Genomic DNA, 27,949 nt, shown 5'->3' on the forward strand with positions numbered 1-27,949 from the left:
TATCAATGTATTAGTCTCCTCAGACTGCTCTAACTAAATATAATAGACTGTGTGGCTCAAACAACAATTTTCTCATAATTCTGGAAGCAAGAAGTTCAAGATCAAGGTTCCAACCAATTTGGTTTCTAGTGATGATTCTCTTCTTGGCTTGCAGATGGCTGTCCTCTCATTATTTCCCCACATGGCCTTTCCTTTGTATATGCCCTTGGGGAAAGAGAGGGAAAAAAAAGATGTCTCTTCTTATAAAGACACAAATTCTATCAGATCAGAACGCCATCCTTATGACTTCATTTGACCTTAATTACTTTCTTACTCTAAATATAGTGACATGGGAGTTAAGAGTTTCAGCATATGAATTGGGGGCTGGGAGGCAGATGGGGACACATTCAATCCCTAATAATTGTTATATGTAACAGACCACCTATTTGGGCATGTTTTTAAAAAGAAAATATTATTGTAACTTAAAAGTATTAACCCATTACCTTTCTCATTTTTGTACTGTAATATTTATTTACTCTTCTTATTGGTATTATTACACACACAAAATTCAATAGAAGAAAAATTTGAAAGTCTGCTGATTTTTCTAACCATTATTTTTTTTGTCCTATTTCATGACTATTACTGGAAGTAATTTTGTCATATAGACAATTTGCTTCAAGTGCCAAATATGCTAGATATGCAACTGATTGTTTCTATCATAATCCTCACAATCGACTTTGTAAAGCGTACATCATATCTTAAATTCCTAGAAAGGATTTGTGACTTAGTGATAATTAGATGGCTTCTCTAGAACTCAGGCTTCTACTTATAACATGAATATAGGGGAGGAGAGAATGAAAGGAAGGCTTATCATAATTTCCTAAAGTGTGTTCCTTGCAAAATTAGTTTCACAAGGTTATAATGTGTGTTGTATGGTTTAATAAGTTTGACAGATGCTGGTTTCTTCATAATATGATTCTCAGAATACCCCAACTCTCATGGCACTCTCAATCCTACTTACCTAACTCTCTTTTTCTGTAGTATGAATGACCTTCTTTATACTACATAATTTGTTTGGAATTATGTTAATTGTTTATTATTTGTCTCATACACTAGAATGTAAACTTTATGAATTAAGAATTGTGTCTATTTTACTATTTGATGTATATCAAGCACCTAGAATAATTTGGGGCACATAGCAGGTGTTCATAAATGTTAGCTAAATGAATGAATGTATGAATTAATGAAGCTATAATGTGCTACTGTGCATATGAATACCAAAAAGGCAATATAATATATATAAAACCATCAAAATGTATTTGACCCTAAAAAACCTTTGTTATAGAGATTCTCACAAGACCAATACGCTGTTTTGAATAAAAGGCAAAGAAACCTTCTCTAAGGAAATGACATTTGAGCTGAGAGTCAAAGAAAAACTCCTATGCAAAAAGCCAGAGAAAGAGGATTCCAAGTGTTAGGAGAATCGATTGAAAGGTTCTGAAGTAGAAAAGAGTTTGACTTATTCAAGGAACAGAAAGGAGGATGGTGTGGCTAGAATGAAATCAGTTAGGGAAGAACAGTAGGGAATAATTCCAAAGAGATATCCAGGAACTAACTCATGCAGGGCCTTGGCAGAAAAGTTTCTGGACTTTATTTTCAACGAAATGGGAAACCATTGAAGAGTTTTAAGTAAGGGGGTGACAGGATCTGATGCATATTTTAATAAAGATTACTCTGGCTGCAATATGGGCGTGAATAAGAGAGGAAGCAAAGATAGCAGTTAAGAAGCTGCCACAATTGTCCAGGAAAGGTATGAGTGTGACTTAAAACAAGGTAGTAACAGTATAAATGGAAAGAAGCAGAGAGATTCAAAATATTTTTCGAACATGCTAATGGATGCTATGGGGTGGAGGGTGAGGGAAAAAATAAAGAAATCATGGATAACTTCTAGGTATTGGAGTTTGCATAATTGGGTGCTTGGTGGTACCACTTATTGGGATGGGGAAGACTGTTTGAAGAACAAGTAGGGAGTGGAAAAAAAAACAAAAGTGGCCGGGCGCGGTGGCTCAAGCCTGTAATCCCAGCACATTGGGAGGCCGAGGCGGGCGGATCACAAGGTCAGGAGATCGAGACCACAGTGAAACCCCGTCTCTACTAAAAATACTTAGCCGGGCGCGGTGGCGGGCGCCTGTAGTCCCAGATACTCAGGAGGCTGAGGCAGGAGAATGGCGGGAACCCGGGAGGCGGAGCTTGCAGTGAGCCGAGATCACTCCACTGCACTCCAGCCTGGGCGACAGAGCGAGACTCCGTCTCAAAAAAAAAAAAAAAAAAAAAAAAAAAAAAAAAACAAAAGTTCTGGTTTGTAAAATTCAAGCTTAAAATGCCTACTAGGCATTCAACTGGACAGTTACAATAAGCAGTAGATGTATAAGTCTGGAGCTCTTTAGTTTTTCAATTGTTAACATTTAAATCACAGTGACTAAGTGCAATCACCCAGGGAGAGGGTGTGGATAATTATGATTTCAGGTGAAAGGGGAAGGATCATCCAGAACAAGGAGACTGGAAAGGAAGAAGTAGTCTAGACAGTCAAGTTTTCAAGGAATGCAGGCTGATTCATACTGAATGCTCCTGAGTAGTGAGGTAAGATGAGTACAGAAAGGTTTATTAGATTTGGTAATGTGGTTATTATTGATGTCCTTGGCATCAATAATCCTTTTGGCAAAACAAAGAAAGGAAGTGAGGCAGGAGAGAAGAAAAGAAAAGAGAGAAGATGGACTGAGGTTTCCATGAATAGCAGAAATGGAAGCCAGATTAGAGTGGGTTGATTGGTAAGTAGTAGGTGAAGAATGGAGAGAGCAGGTTAAGACAACAATATTATGAAAAATGGAGTAATATTTTTAGGGAAATGGAAAATAATGGAAAATCAGGGAATAGATGTTTTAAATGAACGAGCTTATTGTATACAGGTGGAAATAACCCACTAGAAAAGAAGAAACTTACGATACAATTACTTCAAGTGCAAAGGTCTTGAAAATTAAGGGAAGCACAAGTGGAAATATTTGCCATTGACAGGCTGCAAAGGACTAAAAAAGAATATGATACATATTATTTTATGGAAATAGGGTTACAATATGGAGGTAAGAAGATGAAAACACTCCTATGTGGTTGCTTCTATTTTCTCAATGAAGTACGAGCGATTCTTAAGCTAAAAGCTGAAATTGCAGCTAAGAGGATATATTGCTCAGGTTATAAAGCAGTAAATGGGATTGGAGAATCACAGGGCTGGAATGTAAATGAACTCATAAGGAAGATGATAGGAAGTCATAAAAGGTTAGTATCAGAGGGCTCCAATGAACTCTATGCTTTAGAAGGATAACTATGGCAATGCAGATGATGAAGTGGAGACCAGATGATACAATAATCTGTGGTTGAAAAGGGCCACAACAGGGCACTGGTAAGAAAGGTTTTATTGAATGGGGGTCAGATTGGGAGAGCTAGGAAGTAGAATAGTTAGGAAGTAGGTGTGTGGCATTCCATAAGACTTTATATAGGGTGTTTACTATTTTGTCCCAGTGCCCAAAAGATTTGCAAGAAATATTTGTGGAGTTAATGAAAATATACATAGTGCATGTCTGAAAAATGTCTGCTTAATTAAATATTCCTAGGCTCAAGGTATTTTCTATGAATAACAACATTATATTTTTGGTTTTTTGGGTCCTTCTTGGTCCACTATAATGTTTTCTGATGATACCACTCATTTTAAGTTATCTTTTCATTCCTATTCAAGATATTTTACTGATACTTCTAAACAATTATTTATGATATAAATGATATAACACATTTTATATAAAAAGATATAAAAATAATGACAAAACATAACAAATCATAACCCTCCACTAAATCATATGTTTATTTGTGAGCTTGTCTCCTGTCAACACCATGAGGACAGATAATGTTTTTATTGTTGATTTCTTTTCACTAAAATACAACTAGTTCCCAGAATAGTGTCTGACACATAATAGTCTAAACTAATAAATTTTATGTGAAGAGTTAGAAAAGGATGAAGTTGAATGGAATACAGAGATTTATGACCTTGAAAAGCAGTGCATAGCGATAATATTAATCAAGAACAAAGGAAATAATCTTGGGAGATAAAATAATGAGTAGGTTTTGGGATACATGTTTGAGATAAATGTGTATCACATTAGCATATGCTTTATAAAATTAAAGGAAAAAAAAACCTGTAGCAATGACTTCTAGTCTGTATTGTCTAACTCCCTAGCCCACCAGTATTATGCAACCCAGTTAATAGCCTTCAAGCCAGACACATTGGATACAGTGCATTTTAAAAAGAAAAAAGAGAAGTGAAGCAAATGGCTCCTCTATTCTTCCATTATTGATCCCAAGATAAGAGATGTTCACAACTATCTATCTGAGCATTCTTCCTTGGAACGGAAATGACTGGATGTGTTTAGAATGTTAATGCTACCTTTGGCCCATAAGTAACTCTTTCTGGGCCTATTTCTCATAGATGTGATCAAGGGCAAGTTAGGTCTCAAAGCACAATTGCACTGTGTACTGCAGCAGTCCCAGCCCCGACCACAGCCCAACTTCTTATTTGCTCTCTAACACCACAAGCCATGTCCTCCATGAGCAATCCCTTTCCTACTAGTCCGTTCATCTCCCTCTGCTGCAGCAGAGCGGGAGCTTAGCTCTCATTGGTTTACTTTACCTACGCCTACCGATGAGAGTATCAGAGAATTACAACTGTTTCAACTACTTTGTCTTATTTAAAGAACAGAGTTCAACATAACGGCTATTACTTGGATATTAAAGCATTCTTCTAACCATCTTATGCTGATCAATAAAAAGTTTTCTCTGATTCATATTGTATTGATGTTAAATCTAAGCATAGACAGTGAGAATCTTAGTATCCTTTTTCAAGGGGAGATTATCATAACACTACTGTGTAGAAAATCCCCTTTGCAGGTTTATGATTTATATCACGTTTTCCTATATTCCCCAAATGAGTTTTAAAAATAACAAAGTAAATAATTCTATATCCCTTACTGGGATCCAAACACTGTTTTAATCACCTTACCTATATTAAATCATATAATCCTCATAACAAAATTGTGAGGCAGGTACTGTTTTTATCCTAACCTTACAATATGAAACTGAGGCACGAGAGGTTAATATTTCCAAGATGGATTACATCAGTGGTGGAGTTCAAATTCTATGCTAGGCTTGTGGCTCTAAATAGAGTAATATACAAATGTAAAATAATATTATGAATTTTAAAAGTGAGAAAATTTTATTAAATATATAATGCAATAATTTTTTCAATGGCCAACATCTATATTTGAAAATATTTATTACTGTTTAAATATTTTAGTCATAATTATAGCCAATATATAGTCATTCAAAATAGTAGAGAAATTATAGTAATTTCAAAATAGTAGAGATGCCTTGAGGACAGCACTTCCTAGGGAAGTTAAAATCCACAGCCCAAAATATTCAGTTTATTTTTTAAATTTCTCCGAAAAAACATACACAACTTGTGTTAAAAAGTGGGCACACAGTGCAAAAATATAAAATTATTTTTCAAAAAACACTAAAATTTTTCTTATAGTCTATTGGACACCTTTTTTAAATATTCAAAAGATAATTGAAAATATAGTAACATGTATATAGAAATATAAATCACAACATCGAACCCTATCAGCTAGCATAATCCATTGAATTTATTTCAGATATGATTCTTCATAAATTCAGGATTGAAAATCCCAGTGATCTAATTCACATGTCAAATAGGGAAACCAATATAGAAATTCTGCACTTCAAAGACAAACATAAATTTTATACAAAATAAAATAATTTTAAAAGTTTTACCCAGAGTAGAGCAAAACAACCCCCCTCCTCAAAAATGAAATAAACACCAAAGGTTAGCAAGGTAAATGTTAGGAAGAACTACAGAATTAAATCCAAAAGGTACAATGCTTGACATCACAGTTCCAGGTTCTTCTGTGACATTTGATAATATTAAACATTTTAACAATGTGTGTGATAATATTTGCCAGCTTACAATCTAATGTAAACACTTTAATAGTCAAACCACCTGAGAAAGTAATTCTGTACCTTAATGACATCATCACTGGTAGTTCAGAAGCACCAGAATCTCAAATGTACTCATAATAATTTAAAATTTTTGAACTTACCTATTATCTCTGTATTGAGACTACACTAAAGAAGTTTACTTAGTATCACCTAATTTAGCATATTTACCATTACCATTTTATGTAGAGCATATCGTTTACTTGTTGTTCAAGTGTCCAAAAATATTCCTAAGAAACAAAGCACTATAAACCTGAGAGAAATATTTGCTCTTCATTTAAACTTAGGCTAGAAATAATCAATACAAGCAGATTAATCATCCAGAACAGCTTCGAGTACACCTACAGGAGGATGCGCCGTGGAGTCACAGTAGCATGGAGGTACAAAAGTGCTCTCTCGGTCCCCTAGGAGGCCAGCAAGATGACAGCAAGAATTCTGCACTGTTTAAATTCCTGCCTCCTCCAGCCTCTCCAGTGGGCATCACTGAGGATTTGTCTGCTGGATCAGATCCACCCTATTCCTCAGCCAGTCTTGATTCAGGAATAGAAGTGCAGTCACAACCTGATGTCATTGTGCCAGACGTAAGTCCCCAGTAGTTGTTTTCAGGATGTAAATTTTCCCTGAAGTTTCTTCTTCCTCCAACCTATGAATCTATCAGCTCCACTCTTGGAACTCTGTTTTGTCTTGATTTCCCTATCCAATGAAGGTAATAATAATAACATAGCTAATATTTGTTCAATGTCAACTACATGCCAGGCATTTTTTGTAGAATTTTACATTTCTTTACCTATTAAATTATCACAACAACCTATGAAGTTGATGTCATTATCATCCCCCATCTTACAGATGGGGACATGAGGCACCAAGAGGTTAAATAAGTTGCCCAAAGTCACAGAGTTAGTAAGCAGTATAGCTGACAGGGAATGTGGTCTGGGGGACTATACTTCTAACCATTACTCTATGCTCCATTAGAAATGGAACTTTTCTCTGAACTCTTGCCTATTTGGGTGTCAGAAGCCATATCTCCTCTGAACAAGTGTCGCTCACCTGAGATGGGGAGGAATATACCCTATGAAGCTCCTTTGCTGGCTATCACAAGTTAAGAGTTTTACTGTGAGTATAATATTGCTTCAAAACTTTAATGCTTTATTTAAAGCATCAGCCATTACTGCACTTTTCTTATGGCTAGAATCAGCATATTAACTTTATTGCTTGAAACAAATGTCCAGACCATAGTTGAACTTGTTGCTCTCTTTGGATAGTATAATGGACAATTTTTTAATTGCTTCAAGGTTCAGCAGATATAACCCATTTAATTTCTCCAATTCTGCTTCTTCTGGCTTCTGTCCCTCTCTCTCCTGGGCTATTTGGTCATTTGAGTTACATGGCCAGGTAAATTTGTACACTAAGATTTAGGCTTCCACAAAAGAATGCACATAGATGGATTACAGCACAAAAGAAAGGAAACTGTGGGAAATGGCCCTAAGAAAAATAACCCAATGGGAGTTTCCAAGAACAAGGATGGGAAATAAGTTGGCATGTATCAAGCAACTATTACGTTCCATATATTCTTCTAACTTGGGGTTATGTAAATGATATTTTTAACCTGTTATCCATAAGAGTTTTTGAGATGCAAGACAGCAGTAAGCTTTGGGAAGTAGAAGAGAGTGAAAGTGGCAATGGGAGTCAGGTGGGCTCATGATGGGGTTTAAGGTGACAATAATAAGTAGTTACTTTATGCTGCATGGTGTGGAATCAGCATGTTAGGTGTTTTAATTATACAAAGTCATTGAATCCATAGAACAACACTTTATGGTAGGTAGCATTATCCTAATGTTAAGGATAAATAAACTAAGACTCAAAGAATTTGAGTAACTTAACCAAAATGTCACAAAATTAGTAAGTGGCAGAGTTAAGAATGAAATCTTAACTTTAATGCTGGAAAGCCATACCATCACAAGCTATGTTTCATGCTCATAGTAAAACAAGAGCAAAGCGTGCTACAACAGCAGCTGCAGACTGGCAGGAGCCTTCCAACATAATAGAGATAGCAATCCTGAAAAGTCTTGGGTCTGCCCATGATCATGATGTTAGTGGAACCAGCAAAAACAATGACTGTGATGATGGTGTTGGACTAGAACCAGCAGAAATAGCCACAAAAATGAAACCAAGGGAAGGAGCAAGAGCAGCTAAAGCCAGAAATGAGATCCCAGCAGCACTGGTGACACTTATTGGAACAACAGTGTGGAAAGGAGGTACTCAGCACCATGTGGAGGCGGCAGGGCATAAATCATGAATAACCTCCAAGCCAAAAATAGGCAAGCATATGCCCCCGGAAATAATCTCTTGGCATCCCACTGGCAAATGCAGCCTGAAAAACAAGAGTCACGTGCCACTTAACAGTGGGGATATATCCTGAGAAAAGTGTCATTAGGTTATTTTGCTGTTGTGCAGTCATGGAATATACTTACACAAGCTTAGATGGTATAACCTACAAGACAGCTAGGCTATATGGTATACCCTATGGCTCCTAGGCTACAATCCTATACAGCATATTACTGTACTGAGTACTGCAGGTAATTGTAACACAACAGTAAATATTTGTGTATCTCAGCATATCTCAACATAGAAAAGGCACAGTAATAAAATATCAAAGACAAAAAATGGTACACCTGTACAGGGCACTTACCATGAATAGAGCTTGCAGGACTGGAAATTGCTCTGTGGTGAGTGAGCGGTCAGAGAATGTGACTACCTAGGACATTATCATCTACTACTGAAATCGTGCCCCAAGGAGTTAAATAGCTAACAGAAATCTTCGAGTTTGAAAGATGGCAGATAACAAAAGAAACAACTTGCTGAACTCCTGAAACTCCCTTCACTTGGAAGATAACAAAACTAGCTGAAATGGATGGGAACCAATATGGCTGACAGGAGTTTGCGCAGAACAAGCTTGATAACATTATAGCCTGAGTTTCCACTGCATGTTTAATCCTAACTCCCCCTGAATTTGCACATGTGACCCATGACGTAGCATGAAAGATAACTGCATTCCTTAGGACGTTTTAGACCTCCTTTCTTTCCACCAATCTACCAATCCCAGAATTCATCCCTTAAACCTTTTCTAATAAAAGTACTATCTTAAAGTCAGCACACGGAGACATATTTGAACTGGACTCCTGTCTCTGTCAGTCAACTTGCAATAAAAAGCTTTTCTTTTCTAAAAAACTCTGGTGTCAGTCTTGCAATAAAAAGCTTTTCTTTTCTAAAAAACTCGGTGTCATACTATTGGCTTCGAGTGTATCAGGCAGCAAGCCCCTTTTGCTTGGTAACACTACTATAGACTTTATAAACACTGTACATGCAAGCTACACTGAATTCATTTTTTAAAAAAATTATTTCTTCCATAATAAAATAAGCTTAGCTTGCTATAACTTTTGTACTTTATAAACATTTTAATTTTTTTAACTTTTTGACTCTTTTGTAATAACACTTAGAATGCAAACACATTGTACAGCTGTACAAAGTTACTCTTTCTTTGTACTCCTATAAGATTTTTATTTATGTATTTTTTTACTTTTTAAACTTTCTTGTTGAAAACTAGACATAAGCACAGACATTAGCCCAGGCATGGTGGTTCATGCCTGTAAACCCAGAACTTTGGGAGGTTGAGGTGGGCAGATCGCTTGAGCCCAGGAGCTGAAGACCAGCCTGGGCAACATGCAAAACCCATCTCTAAAAGAAACAAAAAAAATTAGCCAGGAGTGGTGGTATGTGCCTGCAGCCCCAGCCACATGGGAGGCTGAGATGGAAGGATTGCTTGAGCCCGGGAGAGGGAGGTTGCAGTGAGCCTAGATCATGCCACTGCACTCCAGCCTGCGCAACAGTACAAGATCTTGTCTCAAAACACACACGCACACATACACATACACACACACACACACACACACACACACACACACACGCACACACAAAAGACTAGGCCTACTCAAGGTCAGGATCATCAATATCACTGTCTTGCATCTCCATATCTTGTCCCATTGGATGGTCTTCAGGGGCGATAACATTGTCCTCTTCCATGTCTTTTTCTGGGTATCTCCTAAAGTACATCCCTGAGACTGCTTTGTGTGTGTTTTTTTTTATTTTTATTTTTATTTTATTTATTTTTAGAGATAGGGTTTCACCATGTTAGCCAGGCTGGTCTCGAACTCCTGACCTCAGGTGATCCACTTGCCTCGGCTTCCCAAAGTGCTGGGATGATAGGCGTGAGCCACCACTCCTGGCCTGCCTGAGTTCGTTTTAAAGTTAGCTTTTTTAAAAAAATAAGTAGGAGTAAGTGCACTATAAAATAACAATTAAAAATTACAGTTTAGTAAATAAATCATTAACATACTTGTTTTTTATTATCATTATCACATATTATGTACTGTACATAATTGTATATGCTATACTTTCACACAACTGGCAGTGCAGTAGGTTGTTTACACCAGCATCATCACAAACACAAGAGTAATGCTTTGTGTTAGGACGTTACCAAGGCTACAATGTCATTAGGCAACAGGAATTTTTCAGTTCCACTATAATATTACAGTACCACTGTCACACATGCAGTCTGTCTTTGAACAAAACATTTTTATACATTATGTATATATTATATGCAGTATATGACTATATATAATTATTGTAGGTTTATGGGAGATAAAATCTTGTCATTTTTTATTTACTCTCTTCTTCATCCGAACTACTTCTGCCCACAGTGTACTTCATTAGAACTATCAGAGTAGTCTCCTAAAATCTTCATTCCATCTCTAATCCATTCTCCATGCTGCTGCCAGACGGTGACCCTGATTGTGTCACTCCCCCACTGAAGACACAATGATCATCACGGCAATGTCCAGAATCTTTAGTGAAGCTATTTTCTTCTAACCATGTCACTAAATACCACTGTGTTAGTTCTCATCTCTGTCCGTTTTGTAATTCCACATCTTCTACCCTTTTTCTCTTTCTCTACTCCCCATTCTATCCAACCACCTGGAGAACATACTCAAGGCTGAGTTTAAACATTTTTCTTTTATGAGAATTTCAATGACTCAATTAGAATTAGCCACTCCCTTTTCATAAATATATTGACATAGTATTGCGAACTGAATTGTGTTCCCCTGAAATTCACATGTTGAAGCCCTAACTCCCAGTATATTAGGAAGCGGGGTCTTTAGGAGGTAATTAGGTATAGATGAGGTCATAAGGGTAGGGCCTGAATAATGGGATTAGTGTTCTTATAAGATGAGGAGGAGACATCAGAGCTTACTCTCTCTGTCATGTGAGAATACAGTATAAGAAGGTAGCCAACTTCAAGCTGGGAAGAGGGCCCTCAATAAAAACCTGACCATGCTGGGACCCTGATATTAGATTTCCAGCCTCTAGAACTGAGTGAAATTTTTGTTGCTGTTGTTGTTCTTTAAGCTATCTAGTCAATGATATTTTGTTATAAAGCCCAAGCTGGAGATAAGTAGATAGATACATAGCTAGGTAGTTAAATAATACAGATAGCTACATAGATACTTAGATATAGAGATATAGAAAGAGATATATTAATAGATATGCTTATAGTATTCCCAGTGCCCAGGATACTCTAGAACATAGTTGTGAGGTGGTAAATACTGGTAGGTAGGTAGGTAGGTAGGTAGGTTAGGTAGGTAGGTAGGTAGGGGAGAAGGGGGAAGAGGGGAAGGGGAGAGGGAAGGAGGGAGGGGGGAGGGGGGAGGGGGGGGGGGAGGAGCGAGGGAAGGAAGGAAGGAAGGGAAGTAAGAAGGGAGAAAATGAAGGAGGGGGTAGGTAAAGGGAGGAAAAAACAATAATTTATCTAAGGCTTAATAGCTATGTTATCTTGAAAGCTATAATGAAAAACATATTCATTTGACAGCATTATGTACAAAGATGCTTCTAATGATTTTGCTCTGTATATGTCAGTTCCTCAGAAAAGACTTACACATCTTAGAATGTGACAATTCTCTGATTTATAGCTTCTCTAACAATAAAAACAGTATTATTATCCTTAGTATGTATCAGGTACTATATTATGTATTTTATAATGTGCCTCTTTAATCTTCAAAAAAAGCATGCTATTAGGTACTATTAGGTAGTAGTAGGTACTATTAGTACTACCACATTGATTAAAAATTTAAAACTGAAGTTTTCCCATAGCAAGTGATAAAAGAGATACAAAATCAGATGTTTTGCTTCCCAGCTTTATGCTCCTAAAATTTTGCTCTAAGTTCACCCACTTGATCACTTTGATTTCCAATCTTTCCTTGACTTTCCAGCTGAAAATGGTCCACTGCATTTCTATTTTCTGGGTGCCAAACTACTGTTCCTTCTGCCTTCCTCTGCCAACAAGTCACAATTACAACTATACTTCAAGCTGTGCTTTGGGAATTTGAAACATTTCTTTACTTTGAGCACACTCTTCAAAACATGTCATGTTTTGCACATCTAGCTAATACATATTTCCACAAAAGTCTAGACCAGAGAAGTCACATTCTGTCAAGCATCTCAATAGACTAAGGAATTAGGGCATGTGTTCATTTGAAGGAAGAACATAACATTCCATACATTAGTAATGTGTAGATATTATGTATACAATGGGAATCGACAGATAGGAGAGAGAAATAAAGAATTTGTTGAAAGGATATCACGAATTTCTTCACTGATTCATTTATTCAACAAGCTTTTTCTGTATATTTGATAGCCGGTGCTAGGTGTTATGGATTATTAATGGGAAGATCAGAAAAAAGTATAAGGAAACCACAAGAGGCTAAGAAATCCAACCTATTCCTCCAGTCTTTCAGATGTCCCTGTATTTCATGCAGGTAGTACATGCTTAAGGCTACTGATGAATAGTTTGCTTCACAATATTATGTAGCAATAAAAACTACTTTTAAACTAAGTGAATCTCTATTCTGAATGACCTAGTGTGTTTTATTGCTCATGTCAGAGTCTAGCTTTCTAAAATTCTTATATGTTTGGTTGAAAGCATTTTCAGTATTCCAGGATATTAAGAAGAGTGTATGCCATTTATACTATTTTAACACTTTAAATGGGAATATGGACTAATAATGACTTAATATCTCTTCAATATGATGGTATAATACAGTGGCCAACGTGTCACAATAATTCACAAAATCATTGCAAATCAAAAACTCAGATTCAGAAACGGTTAAAACAATCACTGTAAACAATGAATCAGAACATAGCAATGAATGCAGTAACTCTACTTTATATTAAAATATTATCAACTTCATTCTGAACAATGAGAAATATTATAGACTTGAAACAAAAAGAATAAAAAATATAAAGAGAGTTTACAGGCAAGTTACAAAAATAATTATAGGTTTAGAAATTCTCTATCTTGGGAAAGATTCTGTGAGCTGAAATTTTTCAATTGAAGAACCAAAGGTTGAAAAAATATTTATCTTTTTTCAAGTATGCAGTATTTAAAACAAAGGATGCAGCAACTATTTTCTAATTCCTAAATGACAGATTCAGCAGATATATAAATACATCCACAGCATTGGCCTCATTCTCCTTTTTATCAGCATAGAATTTTGTCCAAATCCAGTTTCTTTCTACTATATGATACATTCACAGACCAACTTCATGAGCTCAGCAGTGGAGGAAAAACAATGTTGAATATGACAGATGACTGCAAGGAAGCCACTTTGATGGGAGCAGCAGGGTTGAAGGCAGGATGGCAGAGTGATGCCAGGTCATGGAGAACTTACCACATCCAGGAAGCCCAAACTTGAGCAGCAAATGTAGTTTAGTAAATAAGTGAATTCGCAAGGGTAAAGAGGACAGTGCACTCAACCAGAAAGATGGTTGTAGCTGTCCCACTTTGCCGTAATTGCAAAGTAGCAGTCCCAACAGCTGATGCTGGACTTCCAACAGAGTTAATTTAAAATACAAAGTACTTTTTAAATTTTAAATCTTTGTCAACATTTAGAAATTAGAAATAAAGATGCTAAAATTTCTGCCTTCTTTCAAGATTCTGACTACTTGATAATATTGTCTATCAATGTCTTGCCATTCTGAAAAGACAACCAGCATCCATCTTTTACAAATTGGGGATAAACTAAATCTAACGGCTCTATTCTGACAGGTGGCTCTCTAATCTCTCCTGCCTGGCACCTGAGGGCGTTTGAGTTTGTAATCTATATTTAGAACCTATTAGATTTGCCTTACATTTTAGAAGGAACAGCTTTGACACTGATATTTTTAAATCATTTAATTGTTTCAGCAAGGGAGAGTTATTTGCATTTGGTTATTATGATGATCAAAAGATAATACGATAGGATTTTGAATGACTGCTATTTTCATTTCTTCAATTAGAAAAAATAAAGCATTTAAAAAACTCAGAATAATGGTCACCTGTGGAGAAAGAGGAAAGGGAAAGGGATGAAAGATAAGTTTTAAGTTATATGTTATGATATTTATTACATTAAGTCAAGCATATGTGAGAGAATTTTATATCAATTTAATTTGCTGATTTGGTACACAAGAGACATTTTATTATTTTTTACTTTAAAAAAATTTCAAAACGTGATAAATGGATATACAGATAGATAGAGATAGGTAGGTATATAGAATTCTGAAAATATATTTCTAAACTCCCTTAATATATTATCTCCCAGTGGAAAAATGCTCAGCTGGAATTAGTGAAATCATTGTGTGTTTTATCAACAATTACATGTTCAAATACTTAGAAATGCTTTCAATTGATTTTTTTATTTTAAAGTGATTTTATTTGTATTTTATTTTTAACTGACAAAATAATTATATATACATATATTTATGGGGTACAATGTGATGTTTTGATACATGCACACATTGGGGAATGATTAAATCACGGTAATTAACATATCCCACATTCATCACATACTTACTTTTTATGGTGAGAACATTTAAAATTTACTCTTTTAATAATATGAAATACATAATACATTATTATTAACTATGTAGTGACCATGCTGTGCAGATTACTATTGCATGCTGTGCAGTGGATCATCTAATATAACCCAGCAATCCTACTTCTTGGTGTACATCTAAAGGAATTGAAATCAGTATGTTGAAGAGATATCTGCACTCCCATGGTCATTGTAGCATTATTTATGAAGGTCAAGATACGGAATAAACCTAAGTGTCAATGGATGAATGGAAAAAGAAAACGTGATTTTATATATATATATATATATAAAACCATATGATGATATGATGTCACTTAAATGTGGAATCTTAGTCAAACTCATAGAAGTAGAGAGTGGAATGGTGATTACTAGGGTCTGGGGAGGCAGGTGGGAAGAACAGGGAAAATGGAAATCATGATCAAAGAGCACAAAGTTTTAGTTTCACTTGATTTTTTACAATCTACAAAAGAAGTATCATTTTATATTTGTAGCAAGTTAGCAAATACATTTGGTTGTTTTTGTTCTTCGTTTTTTTGAGACAGGGTCTCACTCTGTCATCCATGCTGGAGTGCAGCAGGGTGATGATGGCTCACTGCAGCCTCAGTCTCTCAGGCTCTGATCTCCCTCTCTGGCTCAAGCAATCCTCCCACCTCAGCCTCCTAGGTAGCTGGGACTATAGACACATGCCACCGTGCCGACTAATTTTTTTATCTTTTGTAGAGAAGGGGGTCACACTATGTTGCCCAGGCTAGTCTTGATCTCCTGGGCTCAAGCCATCCTCCTACCTCAGCCTCACAAAGTGCTGGGATTACAGGCCTGAGCCACTGCGACTGGTCAAAAACATCTTATTTTTTTTAATGTCCTTTCTCATACATAGCCGTGAATTTTATTTTCTGGAATTCAAATATTTACAAAAACTATAGCTTCTTATATTTAGGAATTCACTCAAATACCACACTATTTTCTTTTTTAAAAATTTAAAATCTTCAGTAGCAGCAAACCCTCCCATGCTTCTCTTAAGTTTGTCATCAAGGCCATGTTCCCTGACTTTTGATGGTCTAATATTATGTCCATCACGTATACTTTATTTCAATCAGTGGTTTAGTGATTAAAACATTTCTAAATAACCGAAGTCCAATTTAAAGCTTACTTCAAATATTATTGGACTTACTTTTCTTAATTTTAACTCTTATTCCAGATATTAAGGATAATTTTAAATAACTTACCCTAGATATATATATCAAGAGAGAGATGTTTAATCTAAAACTCTGAGCTCAGAGAACAACTAATTTCAGGTTTGGAATTCATCCTGATCAAATATATCTTGAGGTCAATTTGCGATTCCAGACTAAGAGAAAAGGAACACAAAATAAAAACCATGAAGTATCATTTAAGCTATGAGGACCCCAGAAGAAAGTGAACACTCTCCAATATATTTCATATATTTTAAAGAGATATATATATATCTTTAAAAATCAGCTTTTACCAAGTATATAATGGGAAAAGGTACTGGACTTGAGTCCCAAGAGGTAGACTTTAACCCTACCTCTCTCACTGACTATGGGACCATCGTTATTGGATAGTTGCTGGATCACAGTCACTGAGTCACTTTACATCTGTTTCCTCATTGAGTAAATGAAGTTCCTAACATCTACCTACATGTTTGGCATGTGCTAGGCATTTACCAAATGTTTAGGGAATCTAAATCTATTCAAAAGGAAGCTACTTGTGAGACTCAAGGAAAACCATGTGAAGCCCAAGTCTGTAACAAATGTTCTCCAGTAAATAATTCACAAACCATGAGAAAAGATTATTAAAGACTTACGATAAATTTTCCCAATATCCAGAGTCAGTCTCTTCATTTGAATTAATAAGTAGCATCAAGTTAATAGGAAAAGTTGTTTGGTTTTTAATTAAAATTCAACACCAATAAGCAAAACAATCTGTGGAGATAAAAAATTATAGCACATTTAAATTTTCTTATTCCTTGTTATGGTGAAAAGCATACCCCCTCCAAAAATAATTATCACACAGATCTATTTTAGAAAAGATACTGAGAAGCAATATGAAAAAATTTAAAGCATAATGTTTCAAGTCAGAGTTATGCAGGAAGCCTGAACAATTTTGCAAAATATTTTACAAGGAGATCTAGGGCAATATCAAGAGTAGGAGAGATATACAAGTAAGTAGGGAGGAAAAAAGGAGAGAGGGTGAAGTTCAGGAAAATAATAGACCAAACATCTAAAACCCCAAGAGCTGTAATATGGTAAACAAAGACAAGTATGCTGATGCTATAAGATGGCATCTTTCTAAAATATTGAAATGTAACTTAGGATATAATTAATTCATTCACACATTCATTCATTCAACAAATAGTTCTTGATTACTTAATATAGTTCAGGCACTATTCTAGACACTTGGCACACAGGGATATGGGAAGTGTCTTGGGCAGTGAGTATTAAAATTGGCATCAGGCCTAGGGAGAGAGGCTGGGAAATCAAGAACTTATGAACTTGAAGCTAAAGGTAGCAGCATCTTCAAAGCCAAATTACTAAGAGCTCTAGTATCCTCTGTATTCCTCAGTATGGTTGTGTTCTGGGATATTCCAAGTGACATTTACCTATATTTGAACATATTTTAAAGTAGAAACAGACCTCCTTGTAGTTAGTAAAGTGATAGAATTAGGGAGTAATCAATGAGAAATCCCAAGAGAAGGTAAGTCATAGATTCAGGTTCTATGCTTCATGATCCAGCTATCAGGACCCCACACCCCCACTTCTATACCCCATCAAGTACATTCTTCTTCCCAGTTCATTTCCCTCAGATATGCTCTCCTTTGATCATACAACAAATTGATTTATACAACTGTTTATTTTGTAGAAAATTCATTATTTTCTGTTTTTCAGGCTTAATTTTTCACTAGTTAACTCTTTAATATTTTTCCTTGAATATAAAACCAATCAAATTGCTTTAACTTTTACAGCCCTCTGAGGGGAACCACAGAGTTTTGAGAGCCCACAATTCGTCACCTACAATAAGCTTATCTATGTGTCACTGACTCATGTATTTCCCAGAATTTCATGAAGCCTTCTTGCAGCAATCAACAAATAACTAATTCATATTAGTTCTATCTCCTACTTTTGGAAGTATCCTACATTTGTTTCTATCTCCTTCTGATTATTTCTGTTTTCTACTAGTTTTTTTCTCCATCTGTTCTAAGAATATCTTTCCTGTGACCATTTTTTAAAGAACTATAAAAAGGAGGGTGCTGAAAATGAAATCTTGGCATTAGATTTCATTCTCAGCACACTTCTTTTTGTAATCTGCACTTCCACACACTCTCATAGTATGATAGCCTCAACAAACCTCTACTTGCTGATGACTTCCCATTTTTGAGAAAATATACAAGATTAGTCTAGAGCATCCTGGGGTACCAGAAAGTAAAGGAGGGGACATGTGAAAAAGACAAAGAAGCTATACTGCAAGAACATCCGGTGGCTAAAGCTAAAGCAATTATAGCAGTAAAATAATGTAAAATAAAATATTATATTACAAAGTATAAAATATTTTATCCATGTGTCCATGGTCATACATATAAATGAGTAAATAAATAAGGAAAATATAATTCAATTGGTATATTTGGAGCAAAAACAGATCCCTGGGTGTCCCCTAATGATTGGAATTGGATCAGTGGTATGAAAGTCTATTACCAACAACTGGGCAAACTAATGGATTCTAAAACTTTCAAGGATGGTCTCTGACATCACCCCGGGTCCATTTTCCCTACCTATTTGTCCTCTAGGATAAAGAGATCGGTACGTAATTTAACTTAAGAAGAAGAAAGCCCAGCCCTGATTCAAGAATTAAAATGCAAACTATGCTAGAATCTGGATTTCTTCTCTCCTCTGGCTTCTTCATGTTGTTTTACAAGAGACCTGAAAAATAGGGAGAATCCTACCTGCCATCATTGAGATATTCTCATCTCATTCTCAATGATAGATGAAATACTGCTAAAGCCAGAGAACTCCTCAACCAAGAGGCTCGTGAAATTGGACACTGGTCGTTTGGAATAGAGCTGCATTAGAGATAATACTGGACTCCTAAGGAGCAATGTGTGCTCTTTCAGGGTAAGGACTTTGGACTTTGAACATCCTTGCAAGCCTCTCTGAGATTCTTTAAATATTACTAAGAGTATCTGGGAAGTAGACAAAGAGAATTAACTTCCTTTTTATAAATATGTGAAAAAAGAGGACTTCTCACCTTTGGTGAGCTGCCTTGAGTATGCCTAATACTTCACTTGACAATTTCTGAATTAGAAGCCTCTATTCCTAAGTGCTTAGTAATTAGATACAAAACTGATGAAGGAATTAGTATGTAAAAAAAAAATTGCATATGCTACTATTTACTGTCAAAATGGTTATTACATTCATTTCCCCAGACTATTACAAACACTGAAGAGAATTTTCAGCCCAAAATATGTATTGTTTAAAATCTGAGCTCAGCTTTACAATTGAATTCTAAAGCTAAACTTACGAAGCTTGAACCCACCAACTATAAGAAATTTTGGTTGACTCTCCACAGAAGCAGCTGACAAAATGGTCTCAGTGATTAACCCACTCTGCTTTAAAACTGGCTGACTTGGCTGATAAAATGGGATCTTCAAAAGGTATCTGGGTCAGAAGTCACATATCGTTTAATTATGGCGTATGACTTTACACCTTGTGTCTGGTAGCAGCAAATCAACATGATTTGCTGCCATAAACAATGCAATGGCAATAAAACCTCAAATTACCTGGATGATTTACTAGTTAGACTAAAAGCTTTTAACAGTCATGGCCTTATGTGCTAACCACTCTACACATCAGCTCCTAATTGTAAACAAGAAAATTGTGTCTGTGAGTTAAGAAAAGCCACTGTAATTAAGCAATTCTTCTGTAGAGGAAAAATTAAAAGATACATTCTAGGATGACTTCTGTACTTTACCTGATCACAAGAATCACCTAGGACTCTTATTTAAAATAGAGATTCCCTTAGAAAATCTCCTGACAGGCTGCTTGGGTTGGGACCAGGATTCTATATTTTTAGCAAGTGTCCCGGGTGATTTTATTATGAAAAAAGTTTGAAAAATACTTCTCGAGTATACTGTCTATTTTTCTATTAATTTCTCAAATTGCTAATTTTTAATTTCTCTACCTCTTCATGTTTCTCACACTACCCTGGTTCACTAGGCTGAACACCTAGGACCTCAACTGTAGTTTATGCCTGAAGCTCCTGGCATTTTGAAAGACCAAAATAACCTCCAAACTAATAATCCTCTCTCTAGGCTCTCTTGCAGATGCCAGGCTAATCTTCCAAAAATACTTCTATAATTATGTTAATCCCTTGATAAAGAAAATATTTAAGAATACAGCCAGTAAGAGTGCAGGCTTTGGGGTAGATTTCCTGAGTTTGAATCTTAGTTTCACCATTGACTTGCTAGTGCTACAAGGATAGCAAGATATTTAACCTCTCAGAGTTCTACTCCTACTCTCTTCACTTGTAAAACGCAAAGAGCAGTGGTGCACAACCCTTAAAACTGCACTGCTGATTACATGAAATAATCTATGAGTGTTGCCCCAGGTTCTGACACAGACTAAGTAGTCAATAAATATAAGCTATTATTATTATGTAGGGATACAATAGGTTGCTCTTTTTCTTATTCCTTATGTGTGATTCCCTAGTCAGTCAGAGGCACCTGCTTTGCCTTCGTGAAATCAGAATTATAAAGCAGGAATAAAAATTAAAAGAAACTGCTAGTGATCAATTATTGTTCTCGTTGCTGTTTATTTGACTTAAAATAAACTCTCGCATGTGCGTGGTGGCTCATGCCTGTAATCCCAGCACTTTGGGACGCTGAGGCGGGCGATCAAGAGGTCAGGCGATCAAGACCATCCTGGCTAACATGGTGAAACCCGGTCTCTACTAAAAATACAAAAACTTAGCCCGGCATGGTGGTGGGCGCCTGTAGTCCCAGCTACTCGGGAGGCTGAGGCAGGAGAATGCCATGAACCCGGGAGGCAGAGCTTGCAGTGAGCCGAGATCGCGCCACTGCACTCCAGCCTGGGCAACAGAGCCAGACTCCATCTCAAAAAACCAAAACAAAACAGACTCTTGACCAGGTGCAGTGGCTCACGTCTGTAATCCCAGCACTTTGAGAGGCCGAGGCAGGAGGATCACTTGTGCCCAGGAGTTTTAGGCCAGCCCTGGCAACACAGTTAGACTCTATCTCTACAAAAATAAAAAATAAAATTATAATTATAAAATAGATTCTTGAACCCACGTAAAAAACAAAAACAATGTTCTCAATGTGCAGGAACCAAGATTATTGAGGAAAGAAAAGACTCCTGAGAATCAGAAAGGAAGATCTTGAAAGAATGAGAGCACAGAGTTCAATGTCATAAAAATAGATTTTAAAAAGACTGGAGAGAAACCCTGACTATCCTACTCAGGCAAGGATATATGAGAATCAACTGGACTTAGGGGAAAGGAGAATTCAATGGAATAGGAATTTGTAGGGTTTCTGTGGAGCTTGAATGAGATGGCAAAGACAAGACGTGGGGACTCCAGGGAGGGCAGTGGAGTCACAGCTATAGCCTGCCAAGCATTGTCAGACCAGCAATAGGGTTAGGCAGGAGGGAGCCAGGCAAGCCAACTGTCCAGCCATCCCTATGATAAGGAGCCCTGCTAGCTGTGCCTTTGTAGCTGCCTGGTGGGGGCCTTCTATCAGCAGCAGTCAGCCTGTCTCCCACAGAACTGTTGGTCGAAATATCCTCCCACAGCTAGGAATTTGCGGGGCTTCATCCAAACTCTCCCGTGTAGACTAACATTTTTCAACAGTCTATAACATTCATAAGCTTTCCAAAACAAAGGGTTGAGTCCTTGGAGAAGGGGTAGAATAGAAAAGAAATACTAAACAATTATGCTTGAGCTAACAATAGTAAAACCTACACTAACTACATTTTATTATTACGACAATTGTTATTGCCTCTTATGCCCTGTCTAGCCCAAGGCCTCCATAATCAGGACTCTAGGGTCAACTATTTTATATTACTTCCCTCTCCTCTCTCAGCGTAAGTCATCCAACCAAATCCAATCATTCTTGTAATGTCTGTACACCAGACTAATGCCAATTGATGGCTCTCATTTTAATTACATGATTTCTGCTATTGCTTCTTTGTCTATTCAAAACCTACTCATTTTCAATGTCCAGCTTAAATCCAATTTTCTCCACAAATTTTCTAGAACCAGTCCAATCAACTCACCCATCTCAAAGTCACTATTATTCTTATTTAAGTCCTTAAGTATATATTGCCTTATATCAGTCCCTCTTTGTATCTTTGTATTTTGTGCATTTTTCTCACCTCTTCAAATAGATTAGAGATTCATAGTTGTTAAAGACTTATTTTTCCTGTGTATGCCACACAATGCAATTCCAAATTTTGAGTCATATTGTAGGTGCCAAATAAATATCTGATCACTGAGAAGATGTTCTAAACATTGTAGGTCCATAAACCATGTGAAATATTTATTTACCTATATACTAGCTATACATTTCAAAACTGATGTACAAAATTATATCAACATACTTTTGATGAGAACTAGAAGGTACAAATGCTAAATTTTATGAAGGAAAGAATCTGTAAATCCAATATATTTCTGTGTTTCGTATCAAAATGTGTTACATATGTTTTTTCACTTTCTTTCCATAGGCAAAAATCAGCAGAGGTGTTTAAAAAGAAGTTAAAAGCATTTTTCTGACCTACAAAACTCCCTACTAGCCTTTCTGTTATTCTAACCCATCCTTTATTCTATTATTGGTACAACAGAGTCTTTAACATACTAAACTTTTCACAAAATATTAAGAAAATTAACATAAAAATACTAATAAGATTTAGTAATATATGCTACCAATGTGTCTTCCAGGATTAATATCTGATTCCATTTACATATTAGACATACCTTTGTGGGTAAGTCAACGACCAGGGAAACAAAGGAAACCTTAATCCAGTTCTTCTTTCAGAGGTTTTATTTTTATTTTCCTACTTCTAAACAAAGATAAACTTTTCTAGAGTTCCTCTGCAAACTCCATCTCATTTTCCCTTCTTCATATCCCCAAATATGAAGAGGAAAATGAATGTGGTAGTGGTAATTGTAGTTGCTCTGTGTTGAGGATTTGATTCCAGGGTGCCCATTCTCACCTGTCCTGGTTGTCCAAGTTTACCTAATTCTAATGGTAAGATTGTTGCCACTGGTCAGGAGTATGGAATATTTTAGTAATGTCAATCTCTTTAAATTTACCCAAATCAAGTCAACTGCATATAGTTTTATCAAAGAAAATCAGGCAAGCTTATGTAATCTGTTTATATGTGTTGTAATGTCAGAATACCTTATAAGAGGGTAGACTTTCAATGATAGAGAACTTTGTTTCAACTGTACTTTGATCATAGTCGTGTCAAAACACAAACACACACACTGTGGCAGCCATGGAGATGTGCTACACATATCTGTCTTCAAGAAAAAAACTTGTTTTTCAGCTTCAAGAAATGCAGTTACATACAGCTCCCAGATGTTACTGCCTTCAGTGTCTACCTCAGCTTTCCAGCAGAGGCCACGCTCTTCCCCCACATCCCCCAGCCAGTGATTGAGTGTGCTGCAGGTACCAGGACCTACTCATTTCTGCCCAATGTCAGACTCCCAGAAGGCCTCTTTGATCTAGAGCCCCCTGTTGGTTTGTCAGATACTGACTCGCATCTGCATCACAGCCTGAGGCTCTTCCTGCCCTATCTCGCTCCCCTTCCTCTGGTTTCCTTTGCAGGTGTAAGATTGACTTCCTCCTCCCTTTGTCTTTCATGGGCATTACCTCCAATAATCTTCTTGGACTGCTAATTGTCTCTCAGCATCTTCTCCTTCAAAGGACCCCAACTGATGCACACACCAGTATTTAACATTTTACCTTATAGTACTTGAGTTAAAAATGTGTGTATAATATTTTTACACATACATATTTACACATAGTCTCATGTAGAGCGTGAAGCAAAATGAGTACTTTTTGGTTTTTAGGGCTATCTAACTCATCTCAACCTTTATGTAAGTTACTCCTAAATTTATGACGCTTTTATTGGGAAAGAAATTATGTCACCTCAACGGAAACTAGATCATAGTGTTCAGATCTGGATAAAGGAAACACAATAAGCAAACACCTTGCATTATACAGAAGAAGGTCTGCAGAGTGTTATTTCTTGTAATCACTAGCTATTTTTTAGGTTTTTGTTGTTGTGTTTTTGTTTTTACTTTTGTAGGTAAATATGATGCAGTAGATTTTCATTAGGTTCATAATAAAAAAATATATATTTATTCCCACAGGTCCCCACTGAGAAAATTATTCTTTTTGCTCTGAGCTATAGCCATTGTTATTATGAGAAAACTGAAATATACAATATTAAGACAGTTCTGTTCTTCATAAATAGCAATTATTAAAAATGACACAGGAGAATTATGCACTGAACAGAGATCTTGATTAGAAACAGCTATTTTAAATAGAGTGATCAAACTAGATATTTTAAATAGGATGATCAGGGTAGGTGATCAGGAGAAACGTAGTCAAATGCATGTTGTCCTTCAAAGCAGTCATTTTGGGAAAGTATAAGTCATTCTGATGAAGTAATTTTTGATGAGATAGTTTTGTATGTCACTTTGGGAATTATTTAGTTTACAAAATGTTCAAGACGACAAGTAACATTACTATATATTTACACATTTTTTAAAAAATCCTCAATTATCTGCTATTCTCAAATATCTGTTATCATAACCCTTTTTTTTGGAGTAGTTCCCAAGTAGTTTCAAAAATGAAATACCCCTTCAAAGAGTGAAGATATGCCACATTGGAAGACATGTTTAAAATACAGTTTCCAAAACAAATCTTAGAAGAGGAATTTCAGAAGTTTCAAACAATGGCAAAATCACTTAAATGAGTTAATACTTCCCAATTATCAAGTTTGAAGGGACAACCTGTATGGTTTTTTCCTCTGCTAACATTTAATCTTCTTACCTCTTAGTGATGAACCATTTATTTTCAGACTCCACTCCAAATATTTAGAGCACAATTTTTCCAAAATACTGTTATTCAGAAGATGTCTAAGCCCTTGAATTTACAAACAACAGTCTATGAATCTGTGCCAAATTTGGTCCTTTCTTAGAAGTAACATTATTTTAAGATTCCCTCTATCATTGGGCTAACACAGGATTAGATTGTCAAATCAGACTAACATGAATCAGAGACTTTAACTAGTATCACAATCTACTAAGTAATTTCAAATAAAAGGATCAGACAACAGAGAAAGGACTGGGATGTCAAGAATGGCTCCTGAAGCCCTTCTTTGTTGGGTCTGGAATGCCCTTCGTGTTAAGAAGGGATGAGGTCTCTAAGGGAGGCTCAGAGGATTTCATAGCTTAAGAGACATTCTCCAAGCCTGAAGCTCGTCTTCCTAGTTTTGTTTGCCATAGGTAATGCTTAGCCTGACATAATACTGAGGGCATTTTAGAGATAAGGCTTTTCCTTCTACCAAATATCATCAATCTTTTTTCCCTAGAGTCTAGTCCGTGAAAAGAAGCTCCCTTAACTCCTTCTTCCTGATTACTTAGCATAATGTTAAGAGAGGGAAGAAAAAAAAGAAAACTCTTGAAATACAGTCTTCCCATGGTGTTACCAGATCTTGAGGTATGTGATGGAAAAAAAAAAAAAAACAACAACAGTTGATACACATCAATTAACCAAAGATGGTAGGGAGAAACTCTGTGATTACCAGTGGTCTGGTAAATAAAAATCACTGTCTGAGTACATAAGCCAATAATGTGTTAATAATCTATGACAGACTGTGGTTCATCAATAAAAATGTCAGCATAATATGTCTGGATGTCAACATGTGTCACTAAAAAACTTTTATAGCAACGTCTACTCTTATAGCTATACTGGATATTAGTAAGAAATAGGAAGTTATTTATCTCATTGAAATCTTGCGAAATTTCTTGCAATGACTTTTAAGTTCCTATAAGGTCTGTTCAGACAACACCCAAAATTGTTCTTTCTCTGACTTTATTTCACTTATTCTATTCTGGCCACATGTACCTCAAAAGCATCTTGCGCTGCCTGTTTCCCTCTGCATAAACTGCTCTTCCTCTGAACATGTGCACAGACACTCCCTCGGGCATTTTTCGGATGGAATTTTCTCGATGGACCTACTTTATCATATTTCTTAAAATAGTAACCCATTCCTATTCTCAATTTCACTTAACTTTGCTTTACTTTTTTGTGCATTGTACTTAATACCTTCTATTATATCTTAAAATTAACTCACTCATTTTATTTTTGCCTCCATCAATAGAATATACATCAATATATATATATCAGACACTTGAGACAGTTCCTGGCAATAATAGGCACTCAATAAATACTTCTTCAATGAATATGTCTGAAGACAACAATAATACAATAAACACAGAGATGAAAAAAAGGAAGCACTGAAGAATTTTGAATCTAGTTGAACAAATATAAGAACATGAAATGTTCAGTAATTAACTAAATTTAAACAGTAGTTTAAAATCATATAGAAGAGGGTCTAGATGTCAAGGGTTCAGTGCATTGATCTCAATCTATTTGTGATAAAATAAGGCAGCTTAGAATGAAAAGTAATATGTAAGCCATGTGAGTGTTTTGGCTTGGTTCTAAATCCAAGCTCTACCACTTCTTATCTAGATGAATTGATCAAGCCCTTTGATTTATCTTATCCTTGGCTAATTTATCTATAAAATAGGACAATAATGCCTGTTTTACAGGTTTCTTGGGGCTGCTCAGATTAGATAGCTCATATAAAGTATTGATCCTATCAAATGATTTAATAAAATGGTGACATTGTTAAGATTTTTGGAAAGAAATACAGAGCGAAAAGATCTCACTATCTAATGCCGCAACATTTTATAGACTTATTTATGAAGAGTTGTAACTCCTTTACTTTGTTCATAAATAATCTCTCCACAAAACAGAAACAACTACATTTGTAGTTTAAATTTAGTCCCATACCATAACTTAAAAGGTCATGCAATTTCTATTAATATTTTTATTAATAAAAATATTTAATATTCCATATAGCCACCCTCTCTTCTGTTTCTAACAGGCAAAAATGTATGACTTACATATCCTTGGGTCACAAACAAGCAAGGATATCCCTTATTTCATGCAGACACAGTTTCTTGGGGCAATGTCCTGGTCACTGCAGCTCTAATGGCCTTTGATAACCCAAGCTCCCCTTGGAATCCCCATGGTTGGCTCTTGGCTTGTGTCCTCATCATTGACCACTGACCCTTGAGTGTTTACCATCTACTCCATCCAGCCTCCTAGCCTGGAATTTTCCACCTGCCTCTGCTATGGGGTCACCTAAACTCACCAGAAGCTTCCTGATACAAAGCCAGCTGACACAACATACGGAGAGTTAACTGGGTACTCACTCTATCAGACTGTACACCACTGTCCTCTAAAGTGAGTTTGTTATACCTTCTTGGTACAAAGTAAGTTAACCATATACACTATACCAGTTTGTCTAAAAAATGCTGGGTTTTATGATCTGGCCCAGTATGATTTTACTCTCAAAAATGCTGCATTCTGGATAGCACATTGGATTGTCACCCAATAAATGGGTGAGCAGTAAAAAGGTCCTTCTCTTGCTATCCCACTTACTTATCTAAAATACCTGTGCCCAGCACCACTCCTTGAAAGACAAAAGCACAGAGAAAGAAATTAAGATGCAAAAGCTGGGCTGCTTAACTTGCCTCCCTGAGGTCCTCCTCTTCTCTCCTCCCTC

The 27,949-nt window shown here is 36.2% G+C and overlaps 1 long non-coding RNA gene across 3 annotated transcripts; it reads right to left on the reverse strand.

Moving 5' to 3' along the window:
- On the reverse strand, nt 1-27,907 carry LOC126954520 (uncharacterized). Of its 3 annotated transcripts, none has more exons than XR_007725628.1 (3): nt 27,285-27,907; nt 16,882-16,999; nt 1-204 (listed from the first exon to the last, which is right to left on the reverse strand). It is a non-coding gene; the product is annotated as an uncharacterized LOC126954520 (long non-coding RNA). The 3 variants fall into 3 exon arrangements; XR_007725626.1 differs by lacking the exon at nt 1-204 and adding an exon at nt 13,455-14,520; XR_007725627.1 differs by lacking the exon at nt 1-204 and adding an exon at nt 15,374-16,404.
- Between the last annotated feature and the right edge of the window lie 42 nt (nt 27,908-27,949).

This window comes from Macaca thibetana, chromosome 5, assembly GCF_024542745.1.
Source record: "Macaca thibetana thibetana isolate TM-01 chromosome 5, ASM2454274v1, whole genome shotgun sequence".
NCBI classification, from domain to species: Eukaryota; Metazoa; Chordata; class Mammalia; order Primates; family Cercopithecidae; genus Macaca; species Macaca thibetana.